This window comes from Oncorhynchus mykiss, chromosome 13 (genome assembly GCF_013265735.2).
Source record: "Oncorhynchus mykiss isolate Arlee chromosome 13, USDA_OmykA_1.1, whole genome shotgun sequence".
NCBI lineage: Eukaryota > Metazoa > Chordata > Actinopteri > Salmoniformes > Salmonidae > Oncorhynchus > Oncorhynchus mykiss.
The window spans coordinates 34678771-34690826 of record NC_048577.1 but is presented as its reverse complement, the minus strand read 5'-3'; the positions used below and the strand labels follow the sequence as shown (position 1 = coordinate 34690826).

Here is a 12056-nt window from a genome sequence, read left to right as displayed (position 1 = left end):
TTTGGCTTTACGTCCTATGCATGGCACAACTACGGGGCATGATTTGTATGAAGAGGTGTCAAGATGTGTAAATGAGATGGAGCTGCCTTGGGAAAAACTCGTGGGTTTGACAACCGACGGAGCACCTGCGATGTGTGGACACAGGAGCGGACTGGTGGCGAAGATACGGGAAAAGATGCAAGAGGAAAACGCGACAGGTGAGCTGACAGCTTATCATTGTATCATACACCAGGAAGCGTTGTGCGGTAAAGCCTTGAAAATGGAGCATGTAATGAGCATCATCACGCGCACAGTTAACTTTATCAGAGCCAAAGGTTTGAATCACCGCCAGTTCAAGGCATTTCTGACGGAGTTAGAAACGGAGCATGGTGATTTGCCTTATCACACAGAGGTGCGATGGCTAAGCCAGGGAAAGGTGCTTCAAAGATGTTTCGAGCTTCGTGAGGAGATTTGTCTGTTCTTGGACAGCAAAGGGAAAGACACAACACAACTCCGAGACGAAATGTTTCTGTGTGAAATGGCTTTTCTGTGTGACATTACGAGTCATCTGAATGCAATAAACTTGCAGCTGCAGGGTCGGGATCGTGTCATCTCTGATATGTACAGTACAGTGAAGGCATTTAAAACCAAACTGACTCTGTGGGAGACGCAGATGCGGAAAGAAAATTTGAGCCACTTTCCCAGCTGCCAGACCATGAAAGAGAAGCTCTCTACCAGTGCGTTCCCGAGCACACAGTTGGCTGATAAAATAGGTATGCTTGCCGCTGACTTTCGACGCCGATTTGCTGACTTTGAAGCACAAAAAAGCAGGTTGGAACTGCTCGGTAACCCATTTGCTGTTGACGTGGAAAGCTCACCACCAAACCTCCAAATGGAGTTGATTGACCTCCAATGCAATGATGCACTGAGGGCAAAATATGCGGCAGTGGGTGCTGCGGAGTTCGCCCGTTTCCTCCCCGGCACAATGCCCCAGCTGCGCATCCAGGCTGCTCAAACGTTGTCTATGTTTGGCAGCACATACCTGTGTGAACAACTGTTTTCTTTGATGAACCTGAACAAAACATCACACAGAAGTCGACTTACTGCTGAACACCTCCACTCAATTCTGAGGATTTCTTCAGCTCAGAGCCTTACCCCGAACATTGATGAACTTGTGGAAAAGATGGGACACCACCAAGTATCACCCTCAACCTCAAACAAGTGAACATTACTGTGCAATCACATATTTAGAGTTTTTACTCAGTTCAAGTTTAAAAGTTAAAATTTAATATTTGTTTTCACTGCATGTTACTTCTCCTTAAACAAAGTGTTGTTTTTGATTAATAGATTTTTGCACTTTATTTTTTTGTATTTCAATCCAATTATATTTTAAAAATATTTCAGTTGAGTGGATGATAGAAAATTGCTATTATTGTTTTTTCTTTGAAGTAAATTTAGCCCACTTTTGCTAAAATAGAAAATATAGTCTACTGATGGTGCCTTGAATACCGGTTTCTTTCATTTAATGTTCATGATATGGGGATATTTATATAAAGGAAATTTGTCTTTTGTGTCTGTTGAAAATTAAAGATTACTGACAGAGCCATAAGAAAATATTGCTTTATTTATCTGATCATATTGTAATATATTTGTTAGGTTTTCAGTAGGTTCAATTAGGTTCACTAGACTATATGCGTCATTTAAAAATTTTTCAATGAACATTCGAACAGTCCGGCCCTCGTCTTGTAGCTGATTTTTTTATTTGGCCCTCCGTCCATTTGACTTTGACACCCCTGTGCTAGAGGGACCTCCTTCCAGTGAATCAACTGACTCAACATTCCAATGCAACATCTTGCCATACAAAATATCAATCTGAATGGATAGCCTGCCCTACAACATCAGCTAGGCCAGTGCTTCCAAAACCTTTTCACTCATGCCCCCCTTTTATCATGGGGGAACATCTCTTGTACTCCCATGCCCCACGCCTGCCCCAATAGAATTAACTGCTACTACTGTTACAATACACTATGTTCATGAAATTATAAAAATGTACTCTTTAAAATGAGCCTTTTAATCAACATGAAACATAACATACAAGTACCAGTTCTCATTACATATTGAAATCAAGAAGATAAAGAAGAATAAACCACCTTTCTGCTGTGCAATGTCACATTCTTGTAACTAGGGTGGGCCAATTTTTATTGTAGATTTTTCTCCATTTGAAATCAAAACACAAGTGTCTCTGGAAGTATTCTAAGGGTGATTATTAGGTTGCATAAACATGATTAGTGCTTTCCCCTTACAATTTCGGCCCACAAATATATTTTCTGAACATAATACAGAGGAGGATAGATTACTACTGCTGGTCAGAGTCAGGCAGGCTGCTTCTGACTGGGGAGAGAAACAGGCTCGCTTGTAGTATACCGTTATATCTGTAGCATACCTATTGGATGTCTTTGTGAGAAGATCGATTTCCGGGATGTCTCCTGGTCTGACACACAGCGCTGTAGATCTGCCACTTTCCACTGCAGATGCGGAAGGGCGGGATAGGCGGATGCGGTGGATTGAGACGCGGCCCATACAAGCCCATGCAACAGTCATCTATCTATAGCTTAAACTGATGTAGTTTGATTGGGATATTTTTTTTAATTATGTTACTTAGATTGACACACCGGTGTGCGTCAATAGGGGGTTAAGTCCTACCCATTCCTACTTGATTTTCTGTATACCTGGCTGCTTGGGTGGTCCCACCCTGGAGTATCTTGTCCTTCTGATTATCCTGACACAAATTGGAGATTGGGGAATGGTTGTCAAACTTTTGACTTTTACCTGAATTTCTGTAATCGCATCATATTACATTTAAGAATAAATGAGTGCTGGAAATAACATATCTCATGTAAATATGTTAGATTATCATGATGGAACATGTACATGGAGGTTTGCTTATTAACGTCTACTTGCATCCCTAAAGCCGACACTAGGTGACACCACATAGCTAGTAATTAGCTCAACACCGAGCTCAACCTTATCACTACTCTGAAACTATTTCATGATGTTTAATTGAATAGGACACATGAAATTATTTGTGAAACTGAAACAGACATTAAAAACATTAAAATAAAGTATAATTCTTGCCTATTCTGAAGACAAAGTAAATGAACAAACAAAGGATTTCAGATTTATAATTTTTTATTGTTGTTGCCTTCCAGATATGCACTGGATGTTTAGTGAGTCAGATAATCAGTTGTATTTCACCTCAGTGTACTCATGGACTGCATCAGCGGCGTGCATATGAAGAAGCTGAGGATTGGGGGGAGGAGACCACTTTCCCATCCACCACCTCTTCTACCACTGTGATGACCTTCCTGGTGCTTGTGGAGGAGGAGGAGAGGACACTGTGGACCAAACGGAAAACAGCAATGAGCACAAAATTGACTGTACCGAACACAATATGGCAAGGTCTTGACCTTGCAAGGTCTTGACATGATTCTACTGGTAGTGTATAAACTGGTGGGGCCACTGTTTTGCTTTTAAGAAAGTAAGCGAGTCTAGCCTAGAACCTGCTCAAAGTTTTAAGAGCAGACACTATAGATAGAGGAGCGACCGAGGGATGTGTGTGCTTTGGGAACCTTTAACAGAATGTGACTGGAAGAAACAGGTGTTGTATGTGGAGGATGAGGGCTGCAGTAGATATCTCAGATAGGGGGAGTGAGTCATCAACCAGTGGGTCTTGCGATGGGTATACAGAGATGACCAGTTTACAGAGAAGTATAGAGTGCAGTGATGTGTCCTATAATGAGCATTGGTGGCAAATCTGATGGCCGAATGGTAAAGAACATATAGCTGATCGAGAGCACCCTTACCTGCCAATCTATAAATTATGTCTCCGTAATCTAGCATGGGTAGGATGATCATCTGAATCAGAGTTAGTTTGGCAGCTGAGGTGAAAGAGGAGCGATTACGATAGAGGAAACCAAGTCTAGATTTAACTTTAGCCTGCAGCTTTGATATGTGCTGAGAGAAGGACAGTGCACCGTCTAGCCATACTCCCAAGTACTCAAGCTCTAAACCCTCAGAGCTAGTAATAACACCGGTGGAAAGAGGGGCATTCTTCTTACCAAACCACATGACCTTTGTATTGGAGGTGTTCAGAACAAGGTTAAGGGTAGAGAAAGCTTGTTGGACACTAAGAAAGCTTTGTTGTAGAGCATTTAACACAAAATCCTGGGAGGGGCCAGCTGAGTATAAGACTGTATCATCTGCATATAAATGGATGAGAAAGCTTCCTACTGCCTGAGCTATGTTGTTGATGTAAATTGAAAAGAGCGTGGGGCCAAGGAATGAGCCTTGGGGTACTCCCTTGGTGACAGGCAGTGGTCAAGATGTTCAATCAATGATATTTACAGTGGTCGAAAAAGTACCCAATGATCATACTTGAGTAAAGGTAAAGATACCTTAATAGAAAATGACTCAAGTAAAAGTGAGTCACCCAGTAAAATACTAGTTGAATAAAAGTCTAAAAGTATTTGGTTTTAAATACACTTAAGTATCAAAAGTAAATGTAATTGCAAAAATATACTTAAGAATCAAAAGGAAAAGTATAAATAATTTAAAATTCCTTATATTAAGCAAACCAGATGGCACGATTTTCCTGTTGTTTTTTACGGTTAGCCAGGGACACACTCAGACATAATTTACAAACAAACTATTTGTGTTTAGTGAGTCCGCCAAATCAGAGGCAGTAGGGATGACCAGGAATGTTCTATTGATATGTGTGTGAATTGGGCAATTTTCCTGTCCTGCTAAGTACTTTTGGGTGTCAGGGAAAATGTATGGAGTAAAAAGTACATGATTTTCTTTAGGGATGTAGTGGAGTGACAGTAAAAGTTTATAAAAATATAAGTATTAAAGTGAGGTACTGATACCCCCAAAAACTACTTAAGTGGTACTTCAAAGTATCTTTACTTAAGTATTTTTACACAACTGGATATTTACCAAATAGCATGTTTGAAGAAAGACTGAAAATTCAAGATTGTAGTAGAGAAATAGATTGATACATCAAACTTAAACAACAACTATGATAACAAAGTTTTTCACACTTTTTCTCCTGACCATAAGCATCGTAAAGTGTTGGCCACAGGGAAGCCTTTCAAACTGAGAATGTTAGAGAGTGGGAGGGATCACCAATTACAGTGAGAGATTTCCTTGTAACTGAAATACGGAATGTCACCAAGGTTGCCAATTTTGCATACTAGACTCTCAAGTTAGAATGTTCTTGACTAATCTACTGTAACCCTCTCCAAAATATAATTGCTGTCGGTTGACCTCCAAACAATCAACAATTTCTTATGGACATTGTAAAATGAGTAGTTTCTATTAACATCAATCCCTATGCTAGTATTATGAATATTTTAATGTGGTAATGTCAGTGCTGTTTTTGCAGACAGAAAATGTATCCCTTCATTGAAAAGAGATTTCACAGAAATACATTTTTGGTTTATGGCGTAATTCACAAAATATTATAATTTGAAAAAATTGGGGTCACTTAGAAATGTCCTTGTTTTTGAAAGAAATGCACATTTTTTTGTCCATTAAAATAACATCAAATTGATCAGAAATACAGTGTAGACATTGTTAATGTTGTAAATGACTATTGTAGCTGGAAACGGCACATTTTTTTATGGAATATCTACATAAGCGTAGAGAGGCCCATTCGAAGCAACCATCACTCCTGTGTTCTAATGGCATGTTGTGTTAGCTAATCCAAGTTTATCATTTTAAAAGGCTAATTGATCATTAGAAAACCCTTCTGCATTTACAGTGCCTTGCGAAAGTATTCGGCCCCCTTGAACTTTGCGACCTTTTGCCACATTTCAGGCTTCAAACATAAAGATATAAAACTGTATTTTTTTGTGAAGAATCAACAACAAGTGGGACACAATCATGAAGTGGAACGACATTTATTGGATATTTCAAACTTTTTTAACAAATCAAAAACTGAAAAATTGGGCGTGCAAAATTATTCAGCCCCCTTAAGTTAATACTTTGTAGCGCCGCCTTTTGCTGCGATTACAGCTGTAATTCACTTGGGGTATGTCTCTATCAGTTTTGCACATCGAGAGACTGACATTTTTTCCCATTCCTCCTTGCAAAACATCTCGAGCTCAGTGAGGTTGGATGGAGAGCATTTGTGAACAACAGTTTTCAGTTCTTTCCACAGATTCTTGATTGGATTCAGGTCTGGACTTTGACTTGGCCATTCTAACACCTGGATATGTTTATTTTTGAACCATTCCATTGTAGATGTTGCTTTATGTTTTGGATCATTGTCTTGTTGGAAGACAAATCTCCGTCCCAGTCTCAGGTCTTTTGCAGACTCCATCAGGTTTTCTTCCAGAATGGTCCTGTATTTGGCTCCATCCATCTTCCCATCAATTTTAACCATCTTCCCTGTCCCTGCTGAAGAATAGCAGGCCCAAACCATGATGCTGCCACCACCATGTTTGACAGTGGGGATGGTGTGTTCAGCTGTGTTGCTTTTACGCCAAACATAACGTTTTGCATTGTTGCCAAAAAGTTCAATTTTGGTTTCATCTGACCAGAGCACCTTCTTCCACATGTTTGGTGTGTCTCCCAGGTGGCTTGTGGCAAACTTTAAACAACACTTTTTATGGATATCTTTAAGAAATGTCTTTCTTCTTGCCACTCTTCCATAAAGGCCAGATTTGTGCAATATACGACAGATTGTTGTCCTATGGACAGAGTCTCCCACCTCAGCTGTAGATCTCTGCAGTTCATCCAGAGTGATCATGGGCCTCTTGGCTGCATCTCTGATCAGTCTTCTCCTTGTATGAGCTGAAAGTTTAGAGGGACGGCCAGGTCTGGGTAGATTTGCAGTGGTCTGATACTCCTTCCATTTCAATATTATCGCTTGCACAGTGCTCCTTGGGATGTTTAAAGCTTGGGAAATCTTTTTGTATCCAAATCTGGCTTTAAACTTCTTCACAACAGTATCTTGGACCTGCCTGGTGTGTTCCTTGTTCTTCATGATGCTCTCTGCGCTTTTAACGGACCTCCGAGACTATCACAGTGCAGGTGCATTTATACGGAGACTTGATTACACACAGGTGGATTGTATTTATCATCATTAGTCATTTAGGTCAACATTGGATCATTCAGAGATCCTCACTGAACTTCTGGAGAGAGTTTGCTGCACTGAAAGTAAAGGGGCTGAATAATTTTGCACGCCCAATCTTTCAGTTTTTGATTTGTTAAAAGAGTTTGAAATATCCAATAAATGTCGTTCCACTTCATGATTGTGTCCCACTTGTTGTTGATTCTTCACAAAAAAATACAGTTTTATATCTTTATGTTTGAAGCCTGAAATGTGGCAAAAGGTCGCAAAGTTCAAGGGGGCCGAATACTTTCGCAAGGCACTGTATGTTAGCACAGCTGAAAACAGTTGTTCTGAATATAGAAGCAACAAAACTGGCCTTCTTCAGACTAGTTGAATACCTTGAGCATCAGCATTTGTGGTTTCGATTACAGGCTCAAAATGGACAGAAACAAAGAACTTTCTTCTGAAACTCATCAGTATAGTCTTGTCCTGCTATTCCATGCGAGAAATTGCCAAGAAACTGAAGATCTCGTACAAAGCTGTGTACTACTCCCTTCACAGAACAGCGCAAACTGGCTCTACCCAGAATAGAAAGAGGAGTGGGAGGCCCCAGTGCCCCAACTGAGCAAGAGGACAAGTACATTAGTGTCTAGTTTGAAAAACAGACACCTCACAAGTCCTCAACTGGCAGCTTAATTAAATAATACCCGCAAAACAACAGTCTCAACGTCAACAGTGAAAAGGCGACTCAGGGATGCTGGCCTTCTAGGCAGAGTTGCAAAGAAGAAGCCAAATCTCAGACTGGCCAATAAAAATAAAATATTAAGATGGGCAAAAGAACAATAGACAGAGGAAGATTGGAAAAAAGTGTTATGGACAGACAAACCTAAGTTTGAGGAAATCGGATATGTCTGTTGCCCAAAATAAATACACGCACAAGACGAGCAGTTTTTTTTTTTGCCTTTAGCCGTACTCTTATCCTACTCCTCCTCTGTTCCTCTGGTGATGTGGAGGTTAACCCAGGCCCTGCGTGTCCCCAGGTGCTCTCATTTGTTGACTTCTGTAACCGTAAAAGCATTGGTTTCATGCATGTTAACATTAGAAGCCTCCTCCCTAAGTTTGTTTTATTCACTGCATTTGCACACTCTGCCAACCCGGATGTCCTAGCCGTGTCTGAATCCTGGCTTAGGAAGGCCACCAAATATCTTGAAATTTCCATCCCTAACTATAACATTTTCCGACAAGATAGAACTGCCAATGGGGGCGGAGTTGCAATCTACTGCAGAGATAGCCTGCAGAGTTCTGTCATACTATCCAGGTCTGTGCCCAAACAATTAGAGCTTCTACTGTTCTGTGTGGCTCCCAATTCAAGATTTATCTTCATACACAGTCTCTTGCAGTTGGTGCTGACCACCACGCAGTCAACAATCTCCTGCACATAGGTCACCACCTTCTGCAAAAAGGTATTAGTGGTGGTGGCGGTTGATGGACCGTAGAGGCAGAGACAATATTGTTAGAAAGGCCTACTTTTGCTTAATTACTTTTGGCACTCACATTTCAAGACCAATGTTTTTCAATGATTTATGTAAAGATCCAGGCTCACCTGGAAAACTATCCAGCAGCCTCCTGTACTCAGCAATCTCCATCTCCAGCCTGGTGTTGATGTCCAGTAGCATTCTGTACTGTTGGCCCTGGCGGTCCAGGTCAGCACGAAGATGACCAAGCTCCAGGCTGGTCACCTGCCTCTGGTAGCCGGCCATCATATTGGCATAGTGGCTTTGTGTGTCAGCCAGGGTGCCTTCCAGGGATGCTTTCTGACAGGAATAAGGAAGGAAAAAGAAAGAAAGATAATTTTATAGATGACAATGTAAGTGCAGAGGTATACCATTTTTCAACTTTGTATGTTTTGTTTATCTCACCATGCTGAGTTGGGATTGGAGTTTGATTTCCAGACTTTACTGTGTGCGTTTAACTTCAGTGATTTCAGATCTGGATGATTGGAGGGTCTCTGTAAAGTCTGCCTGCCACGACATTGTTGATTTCTTCTGACTGTGAATGAAAGACAGCATACCGTAGGGTTCATTACTTATTACATTCACTGAAAACTATAACTGGAAAACATAAACATGTCATTGGCCAAAAAGAAAGGTTGCAGTATTACCTTGGCATTGAACCAGGCCTCCAGATCTTTACAGTTCTTGTTAGCGATGGCGTCGTAGTGGTCGCGGATTTCAGCCATGACTTTGGTGAGGTCTTCCTGTGGTGAAGGGTTCACCTCCACGTTGATTTGGCCGCTCATCTGATTATGCATGGCCAAGAGGTCCTGGGAACAAAGCTTTAACATATATCTGGTCAATATTCAATCCTGTGCCTCATCATTACATAGTAGAGTAATGTTGAATCACCCCATAGCCTCTGTTTGAGGTCTTTAGCAAACCCACCTCCTCGTGGTTCATCTGCATTTCCAGGTCAGATCTGGCCAAGGTCAGCTCGTCCAGCACCCTCCTCAACCCATTGACGTCGGCCTCCACAGTCTGTGTCACGTATGCTCTCTCTCCGGTGCTCTAGGTCGCCATGTTCCCGCGTCTCAGCCGGACTGACAGGTTTCCCGCGCCTCAGCAGAGGTGACCGGTCCACTCCTGATCCCCGGGATCGTCATTTTGGTCGGCGTCCTGCGGCTAGAGCCGCTTGTCGGGGATGGGGTACTGTCACGTGTGCTCCCTCTCCGGCCTCTAAGTCACTAGGCTGCTCGGTATGGCACACACCTGTCACCATCGTTACACGCACCTGTGCATCATCAGACTCACCTAAACTCCATCACCTCCTTGATTACCTGCCCTATATATGTCACTCCCTTTGGTTTCTTCCCCAGGTGTCATTGTTTCTGTTTCAGTTTCCTGTCTGTGCGCTGTTCGTGTTTCTTGTTTTGTTCATTTGTTTATTAAATTATGCACTCCCTGAACTTGCTTCCCGACTCCCAGCGCACATGTTAGTCTGCCTCATAGCCAGCTCATTCTCATACCTTTGTAACATCAATGCATCAACAAGGTTCTTAGTTCTAACTCTTTTAATGTCAACTATTTTATCTTATTGATCATTTATGCAAACAGAGGTTATATTTCTGCCATATGTTTGTCTAAATTAGTGATTGATTTTAGCATTATTGTAAAAAAAAAAATACAGATTGAAGTTGAAGTCGGAAGTTTACATACAGCTTAGCCAAGTACATTTAAACTCAGTTTGTCACAATTCCTGACATTTAATCAAAGTAAAAATTCCCTGTCTTAGGTCAGTTAGGATCACCACTTTATCTTAAGAATGTGAAATGTCAGAATAATAGTAGAGAGAATGATTTATTTCAGCTTTTATCACATTACCAGTGGGTCAGAAGTTTATATACACTCAATTAGTATTTGGTAGCATTGCCTTTAAATTGTTTAACTTGGGTGAAACATTTTGGGTAGCCTTCCACAAGCTTCCCACAAAAAGCTGGGTGAATTTTGTCCCATTCCTCCTGACAGAGCTGGTGTAACTGAGTCAGGTTTGTAGGCCTTTGGAAGTATGTTTGGGGTCATTGTCCATTTGGAAGACCCATTTGCGTCCAAGCTTTAACTTCCTGACTGTCTTGTGGATAAATTTAAGCAATATCTCATCATTTTTCCTCCTCGTGATGCCATCTATTTTGTGTAGTGCACCAGTCCCTCTTGCAGCAAAGCACTCCCACAACATGATGCTGCCACCCCGTGCTTCACGGTTGGGATTGTGTTTTTCGGCTTGCAAGCCTCCCCCTTTTTCCTCCAAACATAACGATGGTCGTTATGGCCAAACAGTTTTGTTTCATCAGACCAGAGAACATTTCTCCAAAAAGTACGATCTTTGTCCCCATGTGCAGTTGCAAACCGTAGTCTGGCTTTTTATGTCGGTTTTGGAGCAGTGGCTTCTTCCTTGCTGAGTGGCCTTTCAGGTTATGTAGACATAGGACTTGTTTAACTGTGGATATAGATACTTTTGTACCTGTTTCCTCCAGCATCTTCACAAGGTCCTTTGCTGTTGTTCTGGGATTGATTTGCACTTTTAGCATCAAAGTACGTTAATCTCTAGGAGACAGAACGCGTCTCCTTCCTGAGCAGTATGACGGCTGCGTGGTCCCATGATGTTTATACTTGCATACTATTGTTTGTACAGATGGTCGTGGTACCTTCTAGCGTTTGAACATTTCTCCCAAGGACAAACCATACTTGTGGAGGTCTACAATTTGTTTTCTGAGGTCTTGGCTGATTTCTTTTGATTTTCCCATGATGTCAAGCAAAGAGGCACTGAGTTTGAAGGTAGCCATTGAAATACATCCACAGGTACACCTCAAATTGTCTCAAATGATGTCAATTAGCTATCAGAAGCTTATAAAGCCATGACATAATTTTCTGGGATTTTCCAAGCTGTCTAAAGGCACAGTCAAATTAGTGTATGTAAACTTGTGATACAGTGAATTGTAAGTGAAATAATCTGTCTGTAAACAATTGTTGGAAAAATGACTTGTGTCATGCACAAAGTAGCCAAACTATAGTTTGTTAACAAGAAATTTGTGGAGTGGTTGAAAAACGAGTTTTAATGACTCCAACCTAAGTGTATGTAAACTTCCGACTTCAACTGTATCTAACCTTTAAAAAAATTGATCTGTCTACACGTGCAGAATTCAGTTATTATCTTGTAGGTGGAAGTATCAGCATACGATAGAATTATGAGTGTAGAGAGCATAATCTTAAAAGCTCCAGTGTGGTAGAGAGAAATGACAGAAGTGTCGCTGGGACGCAGGGCGGCAGTGTGGAGTGTGTGGATAGCTCTGAAGTGTGCATGTCACAGTGTTACATAAGGGAAGTCATTTCTTATGGAAGTGGAGGTGGCAGAAGTTTATCTACAGCAGAGTTACAGGTCATTTTCCGCATTAAAATGGAGCTATCGG

General features: G+C 41.3%; 1 pseudogene; it reads right to left on the bottom strand.

The window, feature by feature from the left end:
* Nucleotides 1–3156: 3156 nt before the first annotated feature.
* Nucleotides 3157–9918, bottom strand: LOC110486188 (annotated as a pseudogene).
* Nucleotides 9919–12056: the final 2138 nt, after the last annotated feature.